General features: G+C 46.8%; 2 long non-coding RNA genes across 3 annotated transcripts in view; one reads left to right on the top strand and one right to left on the bottom strand.

The window, feature by feature from the left end:
- LOC118555218 (uncharacterized) overlaps positions 1-10,104 on the bottom strand; it is a 16,773-nt gene extending 6,669 nt beyond the window's left edge. Inside the window, exons 1-3 of one of the 2 annotated variants that reach the window (XR_004926852.2) lie at positions 9,947-10,104; positions 9,325-9,418; positions 8,690-8,838 (exon numbers count right to left, since the gene is read on the bottom strand). This is a non-coding gene — a long non-coding RNA (uncharacterized LOC118555218). The remainder of the gene's footprint in view (positions 1-8,689; positions 8,839-9,324; positions 9,419-9,946) is intronic. The other variant, XR_013444779.1, reaches the window with a different exon arrangement.
- On the top strand, positions 9,699-25,171 carry LOC144380577 (uncharacterized). Its single transcript, XR_013444780.1, has 3 exons — positions 9,699-9,853; positions 18,538-18,615; positions 23,554-25,171. It is a non-coding gene; the product is annotated as an uncharacterized LOC144380577 (long non-coding RNA).

Raw genomic sequence — 25,171 nt, 5'->3', positions numbered from 1 at the left:
ACTGCATTTGTATCTTTGGGGTAAATACCCAGTAGTGCAATTGCTGGGTCGTAGGGTAGCTCTATTTTCAACTTTTTGAGGAACCTCCATACTGTTTCCCAGAGTGGCTGCACCAGCTTGCATTCCCACCAACAGTGTAGGAGGGTTCCCCTTTCTCCGCATCCTCGCCAACATCTGCCATTTCCTGACTTGTTAATTTTAGCCATTCTGACTGGTGTGAGGTGGTATCTCATTGAGGTTTTGATTTGGATTTCCCTGATGCCGAGCGACGTTGAGCACTTTTTCATGTGTCTGTTGGCCATTTGGATGTCTTCTTTGGAAAAATGTCTGTTCGTGTCTTCTGCCCATTTCTTGATTGAATTATTTGTTCTTTGGGTGTTGAGTTTGATAAGTTCTTTATAGATTTTGGATACTAGCCCTTTATCTGAGATGTCATTTGCAAATATCTTCTCCCATTCTGTTGGTTGTCTTTTGGTTCTGTTGACTGTTTCTTTTGCTGTGCAGAAGCTTTTTATCTTGATGAAGTCCCAATAATTCATTTTTGCCCTTGCTTCCCTTGCCTTTGGCGACGTTTCTAGGAAGAAGTTGCTGCGGCTGAGGTCGAAGAGGTTGCTGCCTGTGGTCTCCTCTAGGATTTTGATGGACTCCTGTCTCACATTTAGGTCTTTCAACCATTTTGAGTCTATTTTTGTGTGTGGTGTAAGGAAATGGTCCAGTTTCATTCTTCTGCATGTGGCTGTCCAATTTTCCCAACACCATTTGTTGAAGAGACTGTCTTTTTTCCATTGGACATTCTTTCCTGATTTGTCGAAGATTAGTTGACCATAGAGTTGAGGGTCCATTTCTGGGCTCTCTATTCTGTTCCACTGATCTATGTGTCTGTTTTTGTTCCAATACCATACTGTCTTGATGATCACAGCTTTGTAATGGAGCTTGAAGTCCGGAATTGTGATGCCACCAGCTTTGCTTTTCTTTTTCAACATTCCTCTGGCTATTCGGGGTCTTTTCTGGTTCCATACAAATTTTAGGATTATTTGTTCCATTTCTTTGAAAAAAGTTGATGGTATTTTTATAGGGATTGCATTAAATGTGTAGATTGCTCTAGGTAGAATAGACATTTTCACAATATTTGTTCTTCCAATCCATGAGCATGGAATGTTTTTCCATTTCTTTGTGTCTTCCTCAATTTCTTTCATGAGTATTTTTTAATTATTTTCATGAGTATTATTTATTTGACAGGGAGAGAGAGATGGTGAGAGAGGGAACACAAGCAGGGGGAGTGGGAGAGGGAGAAGCAGGCTTCTCACTGAGCAGGGAGCCCGATGCGGGGCTCGATCCCAGGACCCCGGGATCATGACCTGAGCCGAAGGCAGATGCTTAACGACTGAGCCACCCAGGCGCCCCTGAAAAACTTAATCTTTAGTGAAAAAAAAGGGTAAGAAACAGGATGATATATATAAGCCAATACCATTAATGTAAATTCAAAATATGTACAGGTGCCATTCATATAAATTTCAAAAACAGGAAATGTAACCTGTGCCGTTAGAAGTCCAGAAACAAATTACCCTCGGAGAGGTAGTGACTGGAAAGGGGCACGAGGTGCTTCTGGAGCATTGGTCATGTTCTCTCTCTCTCTCTCCAGCTGGGAGCCGGTTACAAAGGTGTGTTCATTTTGTGAAAGTTTATCCAGCTGTGCATTTATGATTTGTGCATTTTTCCATATGTGTGTTACATGGCTATACAATTCACATTAAAACAAAAAACACGTTGGGGCGCCTGGGTGGCTCAGTCGGTTAAGCAGCTGCCTTCAGCTGAGATCACGATCTCGGGGTCCTGGGATCGAGCCCCACGTCGGGCTCCCTGCTCAGGGCGAAGCCTGCTTCTCCCTCTGCCTCTGCTCTTCCCCTCCCTTCGTGCTTGCTCTCTCTAGAGCTCTCTGTATCTCTCTCTCTCAAATAAATAAAATCTTTAAAAAAAAAAAAACCCCAAACCATGTTTATGGAAAAGAGCCCATTCGAAGGAAAAGATCTACATTAAAATGACTGTCTATGGGGAAAGGGAGGGGGGCGGGAACAGAGATCAGAGGAATACACACACGCCCCCATGCCCACATGCACACAACAGGCCTCATGGGGAATCAGTGTTGTTAATCTGACACTAACAGAGGAGTATTGTTAATTCGCCCCTCTGCACCTGGGGTTTAAAAAAAAAGAAGATACTAAAAAGCTCACCTTGTTATCTCACCCTTCAGAGGGACTCAACTTCTTTGCAGTGTTTATGAGCCCATCTCTGTCTACCCAGTTTCCTAAGAGATTGGTAACCCCCACCCCCACCCCGTCCCCAACCTGGAAAAGCTCTAGGGGTTACCTCGCAGTGCTGAGATCCCAGAGGGCCACAGAGGCTGCTCTGGTCAACGGTCAACGCTACCCTTGCTGAGTGACTTTACAGTTAAGAGGAAAGATGCACTCTCATCCAATCCCCCTACAGACTTAAGAGAGCTTTGCAAGTTCTCACAGGAGCTGCCTCCGAATCCCCTGGAGGGCTCATTAAAGCACAAAGTGCTGGGCCCCGCCCCCAGAGGGTCTGATTCAATTGGTCTAGGGGGAGGCCTGGAGAATCTGTATTTCTAACAAGTTTGCAAGTGCCACTCTTGCTGGTGGTCCTGGAACCTCACTTTGAGAACCAGGAATGCTACAAAGGAGAAGGGGAAGTACAGCTACCAGCCATTTCTGATTAGCCAGCTTTCCTCCCCCAGAGCTCCCCCAGGCCACAAAACAATCCTCAGCCCTGACTATGCTCTAACCAGATGGTGTGACTCTGAGAGGTGGAGCTGATTGCATAGACAATGCGGGAAACTCAAGAAGGAAGGATCTGTAGGCTTGGAGACATCAACAGGCCACTTCTGCAACCAGCCCAACCAACCCTCCATCCAGCACAAGAGGTTGTAGTCTGAGGGTTCAGCTGAGAAATGTGGGCCATGGCCAAGTCCACTAGAGTGGTAGTCTTGGGGAAATGTGAGTACATGTCCAAGAAGGCAATGACGTGATGACCCCGCTCCAGGAGAGAACATGTTGCGGAAGGGAACGGTCAACAGGGAGTGTAGACCAGGGCTTCCTAACCTCGTCACACACAGAAAATGATAACATTTGCATCATTCATTTCAGAGTGTTGATAAAAGGCTTGGTAAAAAAAAAAAAAGAAAAACAATTCCATTTCCTTTAAAGTATATAATTATGGTAATAAAAAAGGATTTGGTGATGATAGAAAATATAGAATTTGTATAAAATCCAAATAAAATTAGAAGAAAGTATACAACCATCAGTTGCTGGGGCGGACCTGCAGCCCATTCCCAGCAGCTAGGAAGCCACGGCGCTCTGGCCAGGAAGCTCTGCTCCAGAGTCCGCTGGTCCACAAAGAGCAGGAACCTGGTAGTATTCCACCTGCCAGAGGCAAGAGCCAAGCTGACCGAGAGGTCCCCGTATGGTGGGGTATTGGTTAGCTACAGCTGTGTAACAAAACTTAGCTGCTTAAAACAACACTGAACACTCTACCATCTCACAGTGTCTGTGGGTCCAGAGTCTGGGAGTGGCTCCCAGGGTGGTTCTGATTCGGGGTCTCCCAAAGAGGTTGCAGTTAAGTCTGGACTGCAGTCTCTGAGGACTTGACTGGGCTGGAGCATCCACTCCCAAGATGGCTGACTCACACGACTGGCAAGTCAACGCTGGCTGTTGGCAGGAGACTTCAGTTCCTCACCACGTGGGCCTCTCTTTAGGGCCGTGGGAGTGTCTTCACAACATGGCAGCTGGCTCTCCCCAGAAAAAAATGACCCAAGAGAGAACAAGGTAGAAGTTTCTCTTATGGCCTAACGTCAGAAGTCACGCACTGTCACTTCGGCAGCATCCTATTAGCTACACTGCCCGCCCTAGTCATTGCGGAGGGTTGTATATGAGAGAAGGAGTACCCCGAGGCCAATATCAGGAGCCATCTTTGAGGCTCCTGCCACAGGCGGCCTCTGCGGGGGACCACTAGGGCTCTGCACTCATACCCCGGCCTGCAAAAACTATCCCTCTGGGTGATCCTCCTGCCTGTACTCTGATTTTGTGCTCACTTTATCAGTTAGGATTAGGTGTGGCTGTTAAACAGAACACTAGTGGTTTAAACAAGATAGTTTATTTCTTTTTCATTTAAAAGCAGTCCAGAGATAAGCAAACCAAGGCTGACAAGGTGGCTCCGTAGGCCTCTGGGAGCCCGGTTCTTTCTATCTTTCTACTTCATCCTCAGGGCAGGGCTTCCCTCCCTCAGATCACCAGGCTGCTAGGAGTCCATCACCACACCCACATTCCAGGCAGGAAGTAGGGGAAGGGCAAAGGATCAAAGACCTTTCCTAGAAAACTCACCCACCAACTTCCGTTCACATCTCAGTGGTCATCCCCAGCTTCAAGGGAGTCTGGGAATGTCATTTTCTATCTGGCATATTGCTGCTTCCAGTACTGTTGGCAAGGGGGAAGAGGAGAAAGGGGATTGGGTAGGTTTTGTCTGTAGCCGGGGCTCAGGGGTACAAGAGCACCAAACAGACCACCTGGCCACTGACAAAACCCAAAGGCAGAGAAACGAGCAAAGGGGAAACAAGAAAGGACTTTATTTCAGTGAGGCCACCACCGGGCAGACAGTGGACTAGGGCCTCAAAGACCATTTCCAAAGTGCTAAAAATACTTCCAGGTTTATATAAGGAAAATGTGGGGGTGGGGGGTGCCTCGCTGTCTCAGTCAGAAGAGCTTGTGACTCTTCATCCCAGGGTCATGAGTTTGAGTCCCACATAGGGTGTAAAGATTACTAAAAAAAATAAACTTTAAAAAAAAGAAAAAAATGTCAGGGGGTGGGCATGTGCAGGTGGGCAGTGAAGGTCAAATTGGTCACTGTCTTGGAGTCAGCCATGGGCGGGATCTTGCTGGCTCAGGGCAGTCCTTGTTGCTTGAGGGGGTAGTTTCATTTCCCATCAGGGGATGCTTTGCCCTGAGGTTTTCCACCTGAGCCAAGAAACAAGCTGGAAAGAACCCAACTAGAAAGTGTGAGGTCAAAATGGAGGCAGCTGGGACGCCTGGGTGGCTCAGTCGGTTAAGCATCCAACTCTTGATTTTGGCTCAGGTCATGATCTTGGGGTGGTGAGATCCAGCCCTGCGTTGGGCTCTGAACTGAGTGTGGAGCCTGCTTGAGATTTTCTCTCTCTCTCTCCCTCTCCCCCTCCCCCCCAGGGCATGTGCGCTCGTGCTCTCTCTCTAAAAATCAATCAATCATTCAATAAAATGGAGGCAGCTGAAGTCCTCTTTCATGTCCGCCACTTTTGCTAAGCAAACTTCCCACAAAATAATTTGGCCCCCCAGTTTCCTTTATTCAGAGTAGTGGGGGGCTAGTAATGGGAAACATGGATATTTCTGGACCATGAAAATGTATGTTCAGTGTAAACAAACATGTACTTCTTGAAGTCAATATACTGGAATCCAGCCTTCATATCAGCTTGGGAGCCTATGGCTATTCCAAGACAGTGCTTTGGATTGATGGCAGGGGGTCTAGGAATCTTTTTCAGGCTGGAGGTCCCGGAGCTTGGAGTCCAGCCCCTCAGGTGGGCCACCTAGCCAGCTCTCTTGGGTCAGGCCACTTTTCCCAGGGCACTGCCAGGGAGCAGAGCACCCCCATTGCTTGCAGAGCGGCTGATGTCTATCCCGGCTTCTGTGAGCACGCTAGTGCGCGCGTGCACTCTCTTTTATAAATAAAATCTTTAAAAAATAAAAATTAAAAAGAAAAAAGGATTTGGGTTATAGAATTGGTGGAACGTTAACGACATCGGATGTGGGAGATTTAAAGAGAGAGAAAGGAGTCTGCATTTTTTACCCTCAGTGGCTGGATAATGATTTCTAGCATTTACACGGAGCCCTTTACATGTGCTAATTCATTTAACCCTCCTGCAGTAGGTATGATGATTATCACCATTCCCATTTGACAGATAAGGGAACTGAGGTCCCAAGAAGTTGACTTGCTCAAGGACACATAACTGGGAAGTGAAGGAGCTGGGATACAAATTGAGGCAGTTTAGCTTCAGACACTGTGCTCTTAATCATTATGCTCTGCCATAGCGTGTGACTGTCCTAGAGATGTCTTTCATGGTGTCGGCAAATGCTCAGCACCAAGTGAAATTGTGTCGCACCCATAGCTCCTGGAAGGTGTTTTGTAGTGAAACACCAGACTCCACCCTACCCCCTTGGCAACAGCTGATTGGACGGGGGTGAGCCCCGGACTTGAGATAAGTAAATCCACAGGAGGAGTGGCATCCTCTGAGGGGGCCTAAGAGAAGATGAGCCCAGAGAAGGAGATTTTCTCACACTTGGTGATTGAAACCAGGGCATGCTGGGGGATTCATCAGTTAATCATGGGAGCAAAAGCTAAAAGGTCATGATGTGGGTAGGCCATGAGTAAGCAGAAGTTATGAGGGAACAGAAAGGATGAATGAAATGAGTAAGCAGAGGATGTAGTCATCAGGGAAAGAAGACAGCAGATTGCCCAGGAGCGAGGGAGAGGCCACTAGAGGGGTCTCGGGCTCTTGCAGCCTGGGCTCCTTTGTGCCTCTTGTGGCCCAACAAGGCCCAAGACCTGTCTCTCTGATTGCCCCACATGGGACCTACAGTTGACTTCACGGAGGAGTAACTATTTCCTATGACCTAAAAAGTCCCAATTCAGCTGAAGGTGTTGTCAGCAGAGACAGGGACAACAAGAGGAGGAAGAGCTATGGAAGAAGATGTCCATGGGGGCTCAGAAAAGTTCTGACATATTCCTGGAAATCTGGAAGGCCACCTGCATGCGTAGAGCTGTGCACATGCCCAGGAAAGGCCTGGGGAAGCCCTAATCTCTCCGCTCGGGCTGACGTCCAGACTTTGTGCAAGCAGGAAGTTAAGGCTAAGGCAGAATTGTCGACTGCCTGGTTGGGTGCTGAAAGTGTGTCTTTGCACCCATGGTTCCCCACAGAACCCGCTGGCAATGACTGGGGGACTTACTGCTTCCAGACACTTGAGGAAATCTCTGTCCATTCATTAGCTGACCACTAAGCTAGCAAGCAGAGACGTCAGCGGCCACTCACGACAAAGAATATACCATATAGAATTAGCTCAGAAACAAACAACAAGGATAAACAGCAGCAACAACTAACCCTGGATCAAGGAAGACTCCGATTTCCAGAATTGTCACATTACATTATTTAAAGTGTCCAGGGCCCCTGGGTGGCTCGGTTGGTTAAGCATCTGCCTTCAGCTCAGGTCATGATTCCAGGGTCCTGGGATCGAGCCCTGCGTCAGGCTCCCTGCTCAGCGCAGAGTCTGCTTCTCCCTCTCCCCTTCCCCCTGCTCTTGATCTCTCTCTCTCAAATAAATTTTTAAAAATCTTTAAAAAAAAAAAGTGTCCAATTTTTAACAAATTCATGAGGATTAAAAGACCCCAAAGTGGTGATGGTTGCACTTATCTGTGAATATACTAAAACGCATCGGATTATATATTTTAAATGGGTGAATTGTATGGTATGTAAATTACATGTAAATAAAGCTGTTTAAAAAGAAGAAAATGGGGCCATCTGGGTGGCTCAGTCAGTTAAGCATCTGCCTTCAGCTCAGGTCATGATCCCGGAATCCCGGGATCCTAATATTTCACGTGCTGAAAATATTTCATGATAACAAGCTAAAGGAAAACAGAATGCTACTACCCACCAATTAGAATGGCTAAAATGAAAAAGACTGACAATATCAAGTGCTAACAAGAATGTGGAGCCACTGAAGCTCTCATACACCGCTGGTGGGGATGTCAAATGTTTCAGCAACTCTGGAAAATGGTCTGGCACTTCCTTAGCAATTTAAACATAGAAATACCATGTGACTCTGCTATTCTGCTCTTAATCACCCAAGAGAAATGGGTAAATGAGAAATGAGTCCACAGAAAGACTCGTATACAAATGTTCACCGTGGCTTTATTCATAATAGCTTAAAAAAAAAGTGGAAATGGCACAAATACCCATTGACAGGTGAATGGATAAAAGAATTGTGGTATATCCATACAATGGAACACTAGTCATCAAGAAAAAGGAATGAACTATTCATGCACACAACAGCATGGATAATCTCAAAATGCATGCCGAGCAAAAAAACCAAGACACCAAAGGGTCCATAATATAGGATTCCACTTATATAAAACTATAGAAAGACAAATCTATTCTGGAGTGACAGCAAGCAGACCAGTGGTTGCCTGGGGATGGGGATGGCAGGAGCAGACTGGGAAGGGACACAACTGAACTTTTTTAGGGTAATAAAATCTATACCTTGATTGTGATAGTGGTTACACCTGTGCATACATTTGTCAGAACTCATCAAAATGGTACACTTAGTCGATTGTATGTAGCATCTACTTTAATAAAACTAGTTTTTAAAAAAGAACACAGGGGCAACTGGTTGGCTCAGTCGGTTAAGTGTCTGACTAGTGATTTCGGCTTAGGTCCTAACTCATGGGTTGAGGGATCCAGCCCCACTCAGCTGGGAGTCTGCTGGAGATTCTGACTGACACCCCTCTCCCTCCGCCTCTCCCCCTGCCCACAGGCACCTGCACGGGGGCTCACTCTCACTCTCTCTCTAAAATAAGTAAATAAATCTTGGGGCACCTGGGTGGCTCAGTCGTTAAGCATCTGCCTTCGGCTCAGGTCAGGTCCCAGGGTCCTGGGATCGAGCCCCGCATCAGGCTCCCTGCTCGGCAGGAAGCCTGCTTCTCCATCTCCCACTCCCTCTGCTTGCGTTCCCTCTCTCGCTGTCTCTGTCAAATAAATAAATAAAATCTTTTAAAAAAATGAAAGTAAATAAATCTTAAAAAAGAACACAGAGGGGCACCTGGTTGGCTTAGTCGGTAAAGCAGGTGACACTTGATCTCAGGAGTTGTGAGTTCAAACCCCACCTTGGGTGTAGAGATTATTAAAAAAAAAAAAAGTCTTAAAAAAAAAAGGAGGGAAATTGCGAAATGCCTCCGAGATGGCTGATGAGGATGGGTTCAAGGGCACGGGTGCCGGGTCAGGCTTGGGAAGGGGCACTGTCACCCACCCCGCCGGCCTCTGCATCAGGAAGGACCAGACAGGCGGACGAAGACACACGAGTGAGCAGAGTTCAGCAGGCTTCGGCGGAGGAGGAGGCCCAGGTTCAGTATCCTTCTACCCGGCTGTGCTGTGGGAGCCCGGGGCCGGGGGAGGGGCGGGGGGAAAGCGGGCAGCTTTGAACCTGCTGTTAGGAAAGGCGGGAAGCCAGCCACCTGGTTCGAGTCCAAGGCTTGTCGGACATAAAGCTGGAGCTCATTAATCAGTAATGAAGCCGGTCGGTGTGTTTATGGATTTTACCCTAGCAACCTGGGGGCAAAGCGGGGGGAGAAACATTTCAAAGGCCGGTTCCCTCCCCGCCTCCTGGACCACGCCGGCAGCTCCCACCAGGCAGAGGGGCCTTGCAGGATGCGTAGGCCGGCCTGTCTCTGCTGTGCGGGGAGGCCGCTGTGCAGCCCCCATGCCCGGCCTGTGTCGTCCCCCCCCCCCGCCCCCCGCTGGGTGCTGTTTCTCGGGGCCTCTGCTCGCGTGTCCCTCAGCCGCTGGGCACTTGGCCACCTCACCCCCCCACCCACCCCCGCCCCCCAGGTCCCCAGCCCGGCTAAGGCCCAGGTTGGGGGTGTGCATTGCTCTGCTGGCTGCCAGCCTCCGAGTCCTCTGCTCAGGGGGAAGCATCACCAGGACCTGCGGAGCCCTAACCTTCGGTCTGCTCCCCGCCTCTCAGCCATCTCCAGGGACTTCCGGGTAAGCCGACCTCCTCCCTCCTCCCGAGAAGGAAAACCCTTCCCTGAGGTGACTTTCAGCCGAGCACAGGCCCTTTTCGCGGTAATCCATTACCTTACATCCTGCTCCGTTGGAGTTTTTTCATCTTTAATTATCTTGTGATGACAAAATTACATGCTCTTTGGAAGACAAACACGGTGGAAATGTATAATTCTCTGTGCTTCCACCTTCCAGAAATATCCCGTGCTCGCTCTGGTTTATAGTCCTCAGGATGGATGCATGTAGTCTCACATAGGAGAATGCGTTGATTTTATTTTTTATATTTTAGTTTTTATTGTGCTAAAATATACATAACAGCAAACATTTTTATAACATTGTATAGAATGTAAAAATGTAAAAATTTAATTTTATCCAATTTAAAAATTTTAATTTACCATTTAAACCATTTTTTAAATTAAAAAAATTTTTTTTCTGGATCCGCGAGTTTATTGAGTTAAAGTCAGCGCGCTGACAACTATGAGTGCCCCCCCCATTAAAAAAATGTTTACAAAAGATTTTATTTATTTGAGAGAGAGCAAGAGAGCATGGGTAGGGGGAGGAGCAGACCGACAGGGACAAGCAGACTCCCTGCTGAGCAGGGAGCTGGATGTGGGGCTCGATCCCAGGACCCCGGGAACATGACCTGAGCTGAAGGCAGGCACTTAACTGAGCCACCCAGGCGCCCCCCATTTGGGCCACTTTTAAGCACACAGTTCAGTGGCATTAAGCACATTCACATTGTTGTGGAATCATCACCACCACCTCCAGAACTTTCTTATCTTCCCAAACTGAAACTCTGTCCCCATTAAACACTAACTCCCCATTTCCCCCCTCCCCCCAGCCCCTAGCACCCAGAGACTTTGTGTCTCTGTGAATTTGGCTACTCCAGGGAATTCATCTAAGTAGAATCATACAATATTTGTCCTTTTTTTTTCTTTAAGCTTTTATTTGTTTAAGTTATCTCTACCCAATGTGGGGCTTGAACTCAAGACACCGAGATCAAGAGTTGCAAGCTCCTCCGAATGAGCCAGCCAGGCACCCCATATTTGTCCTTTTATGTCTGGTTTATTTCACTTAGCATAATGTTTTCAAATTTCTTTTTTTTTCTTTAAGATTTATTTATTGGAGAGAGATAGTGAGCAAGAGAAAGAGAGAGAGAGAACACAAGTGGGGGGGAGGGGGAGAGGGAGAAACAGACTCTTACGCGGAGCAGGGAGCCCGATGCGGTGCTCAATTCCAGGACCCTGGGATCATGACCTGAGCCAAAGGCAGACGCTTAACAACTGAGCCACCCGGGCGCCCCTCCATGTCCATAATCTATAATCAGATGCCCTCCTAGGCCAAGCCCCTCTGATATTCTGTACCCTTTAGTGCTTTTTGCCTCTGTGCCTTTGTCCCACTGATTTTGCCTTTCTTCTAGCACTTTCTATTGCCTAAAACTCTTTCTATGCTCCTCTGCTTCGCCAATCCCTTCTTGGCCTTCCCCAACTAGTCCAACTCTCCCCTTGCCCTGGGGTTCCCGCTGTTTTTTCCACAGCAGCACTTGGCGGGCTAGCACATAATTTACTTGTTTTTTGTATATTATGACTTCCGGACTAGTGGTAGGCACGCCTTGAAGCTGTGGTTACTGTCTCTGCATTCTCCATAGTCTAAGTTCAATACTGGGCACACTGAGTTATGGAGGATCCTGAGACCCTGGCAAACAAGTTAGACTCAGTGTTAGAGGGGCTTCCTTAAGCATGGCAGTGACAAAACCAAGACATATTTTATGCAAATTTGTGTTTCCCATGGGGGGAGAAAACTAAAGTAAATGTCCTTTGTAAGCCATAAGAACTGTGGTTTTCTGTCCACATCTTGTTAACACTCCCCAACTCATCAATATATGGACAATATATATTTACTGCACATTTGGGGTTGGCATTCAGAATCAGGAATACAAAGTCATTATGGGGGCCTTCTGCACAGGACTTGGACAGGAGCCAGCAGGGTGGAGAGGAGAGGTGCTGGAAGAGATTTGAAAATCATAGGCAATTGCTATGAACAACCATGCCAATAAATTTGGAAAATTAAGTGAAAGAGACAATCTTGTAGATGTAAAGTAACAAGATGAATTCAAAAAGAAATGGAATGTCAGAATAAATCAATAACCTCTTAAAAAGATGAAAGAGAAAGTAAAAATCCTCTCCCAGTGCCCACTCTACCCTCCACAAAAGAAAGAAAGAGAAGGAAGGAAGGAAGGAAGGAAGGGAGGGAGGAAAGGGAAGGGACAGGACCACTGGCTTCAGATACTTTTCATGGATGTGTTTTACCCCATCTTCAGAAAATAGGAAATCCTTATATAAACTGTTACATAAAATAGAAGGGGAAACTGCCCAGCTCATTTTATGGGGCTATTAGAATCCTGATATCCAAACCAGATCAGTACAATAACAAGATAAGGAGGAAATTGACTAAACTCATTTATGAGCACAAATTCCAAAATTTTGAATAAAATATTAGCAAGTTGAATGCAGCAGTGTATAAGACGCTAAAACATTATGGCCAAGCAGAGTTATTGCAGGCATGCAAGGATGGTTCGACATCCGCAAATCTATTATGGAATTCAGTGTTGATAGAAGAAAGAAGAAAGAAGAGAGTGTGGTCATCAAGAGAGAGTTAGGTTCCATTTCTGTTCTGCCACTAACCAGCTGTATAACCTTTCACCTGCCTCCCGCCCACTTCCGACGGGACTCTTGGGAGGGGCTCTTCACTGAGAGGGGGAGCACAGCTTTGAGAAGCAGCCTGTTCCTCTCCCCGCGCCACTTCTTCATCTGTGAAATGAAGAAATAGTCTATCATTGTATAAGCTTGGTGAAAGGAACATGATAGAGTCAAACAAAACAGGAAGTGAAAAATTGCCACATAGCTGGGCCCTGGCTTAGCAATTGTGTCCATGGTGCTGGTGGGCCCCTCAGAGGAGATCAGGCCCACAGTGCCACCCTGTGGCTTGTGGAGAAATGCATAAAAGGTATAGGTACCTCGGGGGCCGGCTGATTGCAGACAGGAAGAAACAAATTTGGACTAAATACAGTGGTGGATGATGGAAGTACATGCTACCACCTGAAGTAGTTTTTCTTTCTTTCTTTCTTTCTTTCTTTCTTTCTTTCTTTCTTTCTTTCTTTCTTTCTTTCTTTCTTTCCTTTCTTTCCTTTCTTTCTCTTTCTTTCTTTCTTTCTTTCTTTCTCTCTTTCTCTCTCTCTCTCTCTCTTTCTTTCTTTCTTTCTTTCTTAGTTTGTTTATTTATTTAAGTAATCTCTACACCCAACATGGAGCTCGAACTCATGACCCTGAGATCAAGTGTCACATGCTCTTCCGACTGAGCCAGACAGGTGCCCCTGAAGTCGTTTTCAAAACAAAACAAAACTGAGTCAGGGGTACCTGGGTGGCTCAGTCTGTTGAGCATCTGCCTTCAGCTCAGGTCATGATCCCAGGGTCCTGGGATCAAGCCCCACGTCGGGCTCTCTGCTCAGTGGGAGCCTGCCTGTCCTGCTTGTACTCTCTCTTTCTGTCAAATAAATACGTAAAATCTTTAAAAAGAAAAAAAAACCCTGAACCTGATCAAGCCTCTAGATCTGCATTGTCCAAATACAGTAGTCACAGCCATATGTGCCTATTTATATTTAAATAAATCAAGATTACATAAAATTAAAAATCCAATTCCTCAGTCACACTAGCCACATCTCAAGTGCTCAGTACTCACATGTGGCGAGTGGCTGCCAAAATGGACAGTATAGATATAAAACATTTCTGTCATTATAGAAAGTTCTACTGGACAGCACTGGCCTAGCTCTAACTACCAATTTATAGGGAATACAGAGGACAAAGGAACATGTCAAATCACACCATGAGGATGCACTAAGCAACCTTTAGACTATGAGAATTTTTTTTTAAGATTTATTTATTTATTTATTTTAGAGAGCGAGAGAGAGCATGAGCAGGGGGAGGGGCAGAGGGAGAAACAGACTCCCCCCTGAACAGGGAGCCCAATGTGGGGCTCAATCCTGGGACTCCAGGATCATGACCCAAGCCAAAGGCAGACGCCTAACTGACTGAGCCACCCAGGTGCTCCACAGACTATGGGGAATTCTTATGGGCAAATTATCCAATTTCTTCAACAACAACAACAACAACAACAACAAATTACAAGAAAAAAATGAAATGGAGGGTAAATGTAGAGACTAACAGACTTAAGAAACATGCCATCAATAGGATTTGTTTGCATCTTAATTCAAACAAACTATTGATTTTGTATAAAACCAATTGGGGAAATGTGAACCCTGAGTAAATGGTTGATGGTATGAACTAACTATTTTTAATGGTATTGTAGTTATGTTCTTTTATTAAAGTCTTTAACTCTTGGGATGCCTGGATGGCTCAGTCAGTTGAGTGTCTGCCTTTGGCTCAGGTCATGATCCCGGGGTCCTGGGATCAAGTTCCACACAGGGCTCCCTGCTCAGTGGGGAGCCTGCTTCTCCCTCTGCTTCTGCTGCTCCCCCTGCTTGTACTCTCTCTCTCTCTCTATCTTTGACAAATAAATAAATAAAATTAAAAAAAAAAAGTCTTTAACTCTTAGGGGCACCCAGCTGGCTCTGTCGGTGGAGTATGTGACTCTTGATCTCAGGGTTATGAGTTCGAGCCCCATGTTGGGTGTAGAGATTACATAAAAAAATAAAGTGTTGGGGCGCCTGGGTGGCTCAGTCGTTAAGCGTCTGCCTTCGACTCAGGTCATGATCCCAGGGTCCTGGGATCGAGCCCCACATCGAGCTCCCTGCTCTGCAGGAAGCCTGCTTCTCCCTCTGCCACTCCCCCTGCTTGTGTTCCCTCTCTCGCTGTGTCTCTCTCTGTCAAATAAATAAATAAACTCTTAAAAAAAAATAAAAGTCTTTAAAAAAAAGTCTCTAACTTTTAGAGATACATTTTGAAAAATCAGCAGATGAAAATGATATGCTATCTGAGATTTGTCTCAAAGCATTCTAGGGGTGGGGAAGTGGGTAAAGGAATAGAGGAGATGAGATTGGCCATGAATAGATAATTTTTAAATCTGGGTGATAAGTACTAAGGGTACCCAGCTATCTGGTCAAACATGATTCTGGGTGTGTCTATGAATGGTTTTAGATGAGATTAACACATTGGTAGACTGAAGAAAGGAGATTGCCTGCCTTAATGTGGGAGGGCCTCATCCAATCAGTTGAAGGCCTGAGTAAAACAAAAAGGCTGAGGAAGAGGGAACTCCTCCTGCCTGACTGCCTTAAAACTAGAACATTGGTTTTTTTCCTATCTTCGAACTGTAACTAAAACTTTGGCTCTTCCTGGGTCTCAGCACTGCTGTCACTCAGATTGGAACTACACCATCAGCTCTCTGGGTCTCCAGCTTGCTGACTGCAGACCTTGGGACTTACCAGCCTCTATAATTACATGAGCCAATTCTTTGTAATGAATCTCTTTATATACACACACATCCCATTGGTTCTGTTTCTCTGGAGAACCCTGACGATTACACTCGATAAATAAACCCCATTACAGGATAAATACTCCAGTGGGCCCAGTGATTTTTCCGCACAGTCTGAGGCAACATACAACCTTTAGTCCCTCCAAGTCACAAGTACGGCCTCTCTTCCATAATTAGAATATCCGGTCCAAGATAATCATACCTCCTCATCTCCCCTGGCTCAAGCCTGCTTCTGGTTGGAACCCTCTAGCAGTTACGTGGGTGTGGCTGGCTTCCCGTCTATTTCTCCACCTTACACCCCCGCCTCCCCCCCCACCCCGCCCCCGACCTGTCACTCTCTCTGAGTCTGGCAGGTGTCTAAGGCTGCTGCTTTCTCCCGGGGGAGTTTTTGTGGGCTCTTCAAAGATTCTCACTACTGTCACCCTCTCCTGAGGTTGTGGATACCGAGGTGCCTCCCTCAGCCCTGGGCATTGGGCACTACCCTCCAGCTTCTTTATGTGTTCTCACCTCCTGCCCCCCCCCACCCCAGAAGTCCTCTTGGGCAGTCTCTAAGACAACCCCAAGGAGGCTGTCTCTTTTTGGGCCAAGAAAACACCCAGACAACCTTTCTCCCAACAGGCTCCGGAAGGGTAAGCCGATGCCGTGGGACAGTGCTCCTTCTCTTGGCCACAGTGGCAGTGAGCTTGCTGTCATTTGCCCTTTAGAAGTCTTGGGTGGGAGGGACGCCTGGGTGGCTCAGTTGGCGAGGTGTCCTACTCTTGATTTTGGCTCAGGTCATGTCTCAGGGTTGTGAGATCGAGCCCCACGTCAGACTCTCCCTCTGCTCCTCCCTCTGCTCATGCTCTCTCTCTCAAAATAAATAAATAAATCTTAAAAAAAAAAACAAAAACAAAAACAAAAGAAGTCTTGGGTGGGAGCAGACCCCAGTCCAGGGCCTACTTTAGCGTTCTAGAGTGTGGAGCTGACACCACTCACTCTGGCCCTAGGTTTCTTTGTGGCTGGGTGGGGAATGGGGGCTGGGGGGACCCACTGTGGCATTCTGACATGTGTGCAAACACCCTGGGGCCAACCCTTGACCGATTCGGAATTTGGAGTCCGTGCATAAATTCAGTCTTCCTCCATCCCACCCCCCACCAGGCAGACAATTCTGAGGTACCTTTTATATGGCTCCTCAGAAAGTCCCCGGTGATATCAGGGCCCAGTTACCTACAGCACTGGTGAACCTTCCCTGGTTCAATCTTTCCTGCCCCCCTGCCCCGCCCTGCTCCCATTCCCTGGGACAACTCCACAAAATAAACTCTACAAGGAAGCCCCTTTCTCAGGCTCTGCTTTTGAGGGGTGGTGCGGAGACAGGCTCAGACGGACCCCTCATTCGGCTTTGGGTTAAAAGGCATCACCTCCCCCACATACCTCCTTCCCCACATAACCTGTCATTTTTGGGGGGTAGATGGGGTTTTGGACACAGCAACTACTACCCACCTCTGCTTCAAATCTCTTCAATTCTTTTCCCCTTCCCATTCTCAGACCTTCCCTATCCTTGACCCCCAGAGTAGCTGAACAGGTCTGAGGACCATTTCCTTTGTAGATCTGTGTATATATCTGCCAGTTTGGCACCTCACCCGGAGAGTTCATATTTACTGTTGCTTAGTAGCTGTGTAGAAGCTTCCATTTTCATATCCTGTCACACACCGAACATTCAGGCTAGAGTTCGTTTTCTGGGAAACAATGGCATCTAGTTTTTTCTTTTGGGTCTGCAACATGATTTCCAGTTCTCCTACCATCCTGGTCGCATCCCTCCCCCCCACCCCCGTCCCCAGGTCCTGTTCTGAGCTGGCTTACTAACGTCAGTCTGAAACTATGCCCACTCCCTGCCCCCCGCTAGTCACAACAACAAGGCCTACATACTATGCAGCTATAAATGCAGCCCTGATGGGTTTGTTTTAGCAGCCATGTCATCTGGCTACTTCGCCAGTAACTCCCCGTTCCCATTTCCTAGTGCCTTCTGGACATTTCCACTTGGATGCCTGCAGGCTCCTCAGATGAACAAATCTGCAGCAGCTCGTTATGTCCTCCCACTGGCTGTCTCACGTCTTTGTGGTCTTGGTGGATGGAGTCATCCAAACAGTGTCCTGGGCAAGTCACCTCAGAGACTTTCCTAAGGCCCCTGACTTCTCCTCCCCTGCCCTTACCATCGTCGGCCTATCCCCAGACCCTCTGCAGACCCTCTGTGTTCAAAGGCTCGAAAATCTCTCGGTCCCCACTGCCTGCTCTGACCTCCCTCCCATCTCTAGTTTGCTTTCTCTAAGTCAAGTCAGATCTCATCCCTTTTCCGGGTTAGAAACTCTTATGGCCTTTTTGTTGCCCATATGATCATCAAGCTTTTTTTTTTTTAATAGAGAGCACACACGGGTGCGCGCACGAGCGGGGAGGGGCAGAGGGAGACGGAAAGAATCTTAAGCAGGCTCCAGACCCAGCGTGGAGCCCCATGCAGGGTTCGATCTCACGACCCTAAGACTGTGACCTGAGCCAAAAGCAAGAGTCAGATGCTTAACTGACTGAGCCACCCAGGTGCCCCGTAAATTTTTATTTTTAGGGCGCCTGGATGGCTTAGTCATTTAAGCGTCTGCCTTCGGCTCGGGTCATGATCCCAGGGTCTTGGGATTGAGTCCCACATTGGGCTCCCTGCTCGGCGGGGAGTCTGCTTCTCCCTCTGCCCCTCCCCCTCTCATTCTCTCTCTCTCTCTCACTCATGCTCTCTCTCAAATAAATAAATAAAATCTTAAAAATTATTTTTTTATTTTTAACTACACCCAAGGTGGGGCTCGAACTTATAACCCTGAGATCAAGAGTCGCTTGCTCCACCAACTGAGCCAGCTAGACACCCCTTGATCAGCAAGCTTTTGATTCATGAGCAAGAGATACAAGTGTTCCCAAACTGGCCTTAACAGCCTTCCTCAGCCTCAGTCCATGCCCGTGCATGAGGCCCATGCCCAAGGCCTTCTTTCCAGGTCAACGCCTCAGGTCCAGTGGGACCGTGGTTTGAAGCTCTGGGTCCCTCTTTAATTCCGCCACCAAGTCCCTGGATTCCAGCTCTGACAGTAACCTTGTGACTGTGGTTTTCCAGTCCTTTCCAGTGACTACTTTCTGCTCTCCTCATTTTTATTCTCCTATTGAGTCAGGTTGCTCAACGATGACTGCCTGGTATTCATTTTCAAAGTCTCAGGATCACGCTGGCTGCATCCAAATAACCCAATCATGTGAGTAAATATTCCCCAATGCCCTGGGAGCATCGAGTGGCCATGGCTCATTAGGAGGCTGCACAGTGGCCTCCACGCTTCACTCTCAGTACCCGGCTTTGAGGGCAGGATTCTGGAACACTGTGATCTTCTCCACCCACACTTCTCAGTTGATGTCATCCTGAGACACTAACCTTAGGGCACTTTCAAAGTACCTGTGTGGGTCCATGGATCTGCAGAGGCTCATGGGCAGGCCCAGCCTATTCTTGGAGTGGCCAAGGGGACCTTGGCGCCACTGGAACCAAAGCGACTGAATCCACAGGGTGGAAGTCATCCAGACTATGGACAGACAGCTCTTTTTTTTTTTTAAAGATTTTATTTATTTATTTGACAGAGAGACACAGCGAGAGAGGGAACACAAGCAGGGGGAGTGGGAGAGGGAGAAGCAGGCTTCCTGCGGAGCAGGGACCCCGATGCGGGGCTTGATCCCAGGACCCTGGGATCATGACCCGAGCTGCAGGCAGACGCTTAACGACTGAGCCACCCAGGCGCCCCCCCCGTTTTTTTTTTTAAAGTAATCTCACAAGTGCCCAATGTGGGGCTTGAACTCAGGACCTCCAGATCAAGGGTTGCATGCTCTTCTGACTGAGCCGGCCAGGCACCCCATGGATGGACAGTTCTTAACTCTGGACCCTATGAACCTCTAGGTGGCGAATCCCCAGAAATTCTTGTAAAATTTGATGATGGGTATTTGTAGTTCTGGGGAGAAGGTTCACAATTTTCAGCAGATTCCCAAAGGGATTTGTGGCAAATGAGGTTCAGAAAAGGAGAACGAAGGGGCCTTACAGAACCACCATTTTGTTAGAATATGGTTCTTCCTGATTATAGTAGTAATCCATATTCATCATAAAATTGGAAAGTAAGAAGACCACAAAGAAGACTCTGAAATCACCCTTGATTCCAGCATCCAGAGATAACCATGTTGGCATTTGGGTGTGCATCCCTCCAGCCCTTTCTCTGTGCAAACATAAGCACATATCATCCTAAATCTGGGCAAGAGGCTCTTTCGTGACCTGCTTCTTTCTACTTAAGATATCATGGACATTTTCCCAACTTATTAAATATCCTTCTAGAACTTTAAGGACTTAAATGACGTCACAATATTCAATCACTTGGGTGCCTTGTTTATTTTACATTGCTTTCTGGGTTTTGTGGTTTTTTGTTGTTACTATAAATAATGCGATAAACATTCTCTTACATACGTTCAAAAATATTTCTTTGGGCGCCTGGGTGGCTCAGTTGGTTAAGCGACTGCCTTCGGCTCAGGTCATGATCCTGGAGTCCCGGGATCGAGTCCCGCATCGGGCTCCCTGCTCGGCAGGGAGTCTGCTCCCTCTGACCCTCCCCCCTCTCATGTGCTTTCTCTCTCCTCTCATCCTCTCTCAAATAAATAAATAAAATCTTAAAAAAAAAATATTTCTTTGTTTTCTCTCAATACAATTCTAGAAGTGGAATTTTTCCCTCTTTTATTTATTTATTTTTTTAATTTAACTTCAATTAATTACCATATAGTGTATTATTAGTTTCAGAGGTAGAGTTCAGTGATTCATCAGTCTTATATAATACCCAGTGCTCATTACATCACGTGCCCTCCTTAATGTCCATCACCCAGTTACCCCCCCACCTATCTCCCCTCCAGCAACCCTCAGTTTGTTTCCTATGATTAAAAGTCTCTTATGGTTTGTCTCCCTCTTTGATTTTGTCTTGTTTTGTTTTCCCCCCTTCCCCTATGATCCTCTGTTTTGTTTCTTAAATTCCACATATGAGTAAGAGCATATGATCATTGTCTTTCTCTGTAGAAGTGGAATTTTTTTAAGTTTATTTATTTAAGTAATCTCTATACCCAACGTGGGGCTCAAACTCATGACCCCGAGATCAAGAGTCACAGGTTCTTTCGACTAAGCCAGCCAGGCGCCCCTTAGTAGTGGAATTCTTTTTTTTAAAAGATTTTATTTATTTGTCAGAGAGAAAGAAAGAGAGCGAGCGCACAAGCAGGGGGAGTGGCAGGCAGAGACAGAGGGAGAAGACTCCCCACCGAGCAAGGAGCCCAGTGCAGGCTGATCCCAGGACCCCGGGATCACGACCCGAGACGAAGGCAGACACTTCACTGACTGAGCCACCCAGGCGCCCCAGAATTGGAATTTTTTTTTTAAAGATGTTATTTATTTATATATTTTATTTTTTAAAAAGATTTATTTATTTATTTATTTATTTATTTGACAGGGAGAGAGACAGCGAGAGAGGGAACACAACCAGGGGGAGTGGGAGAGGGAGAAGCAGGCTTCCCGCCGAGCAGGGAGCCCGATGCGGGACTTGATTCCAGGACCCCGGGATCATGACCTGAGCCGAAGGCAGACACTTAACGACTGAGCCACCCAGGCGTCCTTGGAATTGGAATTTTTTAATTAAAGGGTATAAACACTTTTATTTAAGGATTTTGATATTGATAAATTATTCTCCATAAAGGCTGGTTGCAATTTATTCTGCAGCAGCTCGTGAGAACACATATTTCCTTGCCTCCTCTTGTGATCAATACTCATTGGGTGTTATCTTTTGGGGAGATTGGGAGGGGGATATTTGTGATTTGCTAGATGGAATATCACATCTCAGGCTTTCCTGAGTCTCATGTGGAAGCTGGTCTGTGCTCTAGCTGGGGGTTGCACAGTCAACATTGCCTGAGAATTTTCTCCAGGTTTTGGCAACCCTCTGACAGGTGCTATTCAACAGAAGATGACTCTGCTCTTTGCCTGTTTAGGAGACCTGACACAGTGACAGCTTAATTTCCAGGCAGTGATGAGAGTCCGTGCAACTGAATGACAGCAGGATAAAATATTTGGGGGCTCTTTCCGAAGATTGCCTCTCGTCCCCAGCTTAAGTCAAAATTTCAATGTCCTGTGAATGTTTAAGAATTGTAGTTCATCCCAAAGTCCGCCCCCTCCCCCCCCACCGGCATGCCCCAATTTTCTGGGTAATTTGAGGAGAAATGAGCATGTCTGAATAAAAACCATTCGTAATTAACAAACATCTGCATAAAGGCGTTTCTGGTTTTACATAACGGACACATTAGGGATTCCAGAAAGTTGTGAGTAACTGAAACCCTATTTCTAATTTCTCTAGGATTAGCCCGAGGTGATTCTCCTTGTAAAGGAAATAACATCTGTTGCGAATCTCCGTTTTTGTCCAGCTGAAACGCTGACGGTCGCTTAGTCAGTTGGCTTCCTGGGAGCCTAATGTGTGAAGAACATTGTACTTGGAGCTGTGGGAGGGACGGCTTTTATTAATCTTGGGCCTCAGTCCTGTCCCTCGGGGCTTTATTGAGGAGTGTGGCAGAGTCCCCAACAGGCTGGGTCTACTACTGTCCCTCCTTCCTGCTGGGGGCCCTGTTGCTGTCACAACTGTTCCCACTATCTCCTCAGGCTTTGGATACCAGCAGCTGGAAGGGCACAGCTGAGGGAAAGCAGATAAACGTGGAAAATGACCCCAGAGGTCACCAGCCCACACAGTAGTGTCCCCGAACTGGCCAGCAATGTTAACTGGCAGTTTCTGTTTAGTTCTTTTTTAAAGATTTTATTTATTTATTTTGAGAGAGAGCGAGAGAGCACAAGCAGGGGGAGTGGCAGAGGGAGAGGGAGAAGCAGATTCCCCGCTGAGCAGGGAGCCCGATGCGGGGCTTGATCCCAGGACCCTGAGATCATGATCTGAGCCGAAGGCAGATGCTTAACTGACTGAGCCACCCAGGCGCCCCGGCAGTTTCTGTTTAAATTGAAAATTGTTCCTCCAGGGAAATTCCTGCCCTTCTGTGGTTTACAGTAAGGCTAAAGGTTTTGACTGATAGAGATAGCATGGCATGGACACAAGCAACTTGGTCCTGAACCAACACAGAATGTTCCTTAAATCCCCCATCAAGTATGCTTTTCAATACCTTAATGTAACGCAACCAACCCCAAGTTCATGATATAACTCCATGGAAGAAAAAAGCAAATGAGCAGGAGTCAGATACAAATGGGACGTGTCCACAAAATGCCATTTTAAAGTTTGTGGTCTGGAGCTTGGAATGCTTTTTCCCAACGAAAACCAGAGCAGTGTTTATTTATTTATTTATTTATTTATTTTTTAAAGGTTTTATTTATTTATTTGACAGAGAGAGACATAGCGAGAGAGGGAACACAAGCAGGGGGAGTAGGAGAGGGAGAAGCAGGCTTCCCCGTGGTGCAGGGAGCCCGATGTGGGGCTCGATCCCAGGACCCTGGGATCACGACCTGAGCCGAAGACAGACGCTTAATGACTGAGCCACCCAGGCGCCCCAGAGCAGTGTTTAAAGTGGCCATTAGATTCCTAGGCTAGACCTCAAAATTCTATATAATTCATACTATGGCTGAAATACCCGTCTCTTGTCATTAAAAATTAGTAGGAAACAAAATGTGATTTTGCAATAATATTTTAAAAACACGAAGGGGGGGGCGCCTGGGTGGCTCAGTTGGTTAAGCATCTGCTGCCTTCGGCTCAGGTCATGGTCTCAGGGTCCTGGGGTTGAGCCCTGCTTTGGGCTCCCTGCTCAGCAGGGAGTCTGCTTCTCCCTCTCCCTCTGCTCCACTCCCTGTCCTCTCTCTCACTCTCTCAAATAAATAATCTTTTTTAAAAATTAAAAACATGAAGGAAAAACCATTTCAGAACAGAAAATAAGACATGTTTTGTTCATCTGAAGCACTAGTGCTTTAAAAAAAACCAGACTTACTAGAAAGTAGGGAAGAAGCAGTTCACTTCGGGGAAGATTTTAACAGGGACTTCTGGGAACTCTCAACGGGCTTCAGACTTGAAGGCACAGGTTCTTTTTCCCTAATTTTACTTCACAACTGATGGCTTTTCTTTCTTCTTTCCTTTTTTTTTTTTTAAATACAGTCATAGCACTAAAACCACTCTGGTTTAACATGAGCTGTGCCTGGGGGTGCCATTCACTTATGAGACCTGTTTTAATACCCGCTGTTTGAAACTAAGACCTCGCCTGCTCTGTAGTGCTAGACTCTCAGAGCTCATTGCCAAAGATGGCCTCCCCAGTGCACTGGTATTCATGCTCTTGGATCCTGGCTGACCCTGAGACTTGCTTTTTGGCTAATAGAAAATGGTGGAATGACCCTGTGTGACTCCCGAGGCTAGATCCTAATAAGTCTTGGAGCTACTACCTGGGGCCCCTGGAACATGAGCTCTGGGGAATGCCAGACGTGACGCTAGCTTCGAGAAGCCCTCGTACTCAGAGACTGCTACTGCGTCATAAGGAAGCCCACAGCTGCTTTCCGGCCACTCCAGCCCAGGTGCAGACATGTGAGTGAAGAAGATTCAGCTAAGTGCAGCCTTATCCACCATCTGACTGCAACCAAACTCAGAACCTCAAGGAAGAACTGTATATCTGAGTCTGTTATCCCCCAGAACTGTGAGGAATAATAAATACGTGGTTGGTTTTTTTTTTTTTAAGGTTTTATTTATTTATTTTGAGAGAGAGAGAGAGCGAGAGTGAGAGAGAGTGCAAGCTTCAGCAGGGGAAGGGGCAGAGGGAGAGAGAGAAAGAATCTCCAGCAGGCTGCACGCCCAGCACGGAGCCCAATGTGGGGCTCGATCTCACAACCCTGAGATCGTGACCTGAGCCGAAATCAAGAGTTGGACGCTTAACCGACTGAGCCACGCAGGCGCCCAAGAAATACATGGTTGTTTTAAGCCATGTATTTATTGGGCATCTGGGTGGATCAAGTTTTGGGGTATCTTTTATGTAGCAGTAGATAACAGGAAACGGGATTAAGCCCAAAACTTGCTGGACTACAAGGCACACCCACATTTTAGTTCCAAACTACCATCTACTCCCATGAGGATGTGTTGACCCATCCTTCAACATGCTTAGCACAAGGGGACATGCAGGATCTCCCAGCATGTCAACTATACTTCAATAATAATAATAATAATAATAATAATAATAATAATAGGGATGCCTGGGTGGCTCAGTCGTTAAGCATCTGCCTCTGGCTCAGGTCATGATCCCAGGGTCCTGGGATCGAGTCCTGCATCAGGCACCTTGCTCAGCAGGGAGCCTGCTTCTCCCTCTGCCTGCCACTCTCCCTGCTTATGCTCTCTCCCTCTCTCTCTCTCTCTGACAAATAAACAAAATCTTAAAATAATCTAAAAAAAAAACTTAAAAAATAATCATAATAATTTCCCAGCATGCTCAGCTTTTAGACCTCGATTCATTTCTTCCTCAGTCTCAGTCGTGGGCCCTTTGCTAGGTTAGAAGTCTAGTGAATACAGTTAAGGAAAAGAAATTAACCTCTTGAGGGGCGCCTGGGTGGCTCAATTGTTAAGCATCTGCCTTCGGCTGGGGTTGTGATCCCAGGGTCCTGGGACTGAGCCCCGCATCAGGCTCCCTGCTCAGCGGGAGGCCTGCTTCTCCCTCTCCCACTCCCCCTGCTTGTGTTCCCTCTCTCACTGTCTCTCTCTCTGTCAATTAAATAAATAAATAAAATCTTTAAAAGAA

Source organism: Halichoerus grypus, chromosome X (genome assembly GCF_964656455.1).
Source record: "Halichoerus grypus chromosome X, mHalGry1.hap1.1, whole genome shotgun sequence".
In the NCBI taxonomy this organism is placed as follows: Eukaryota; Metazoa; Chordata; class Mammalia; order Carnivora; family Phocidae; genus Halichoerus; species Halichoerus grypus.
The sequence above is the reverse complement of the archived record's forward strand: the minus strand, read 5'-3'. Positions and strand labels throughout refer to the sequence as shown.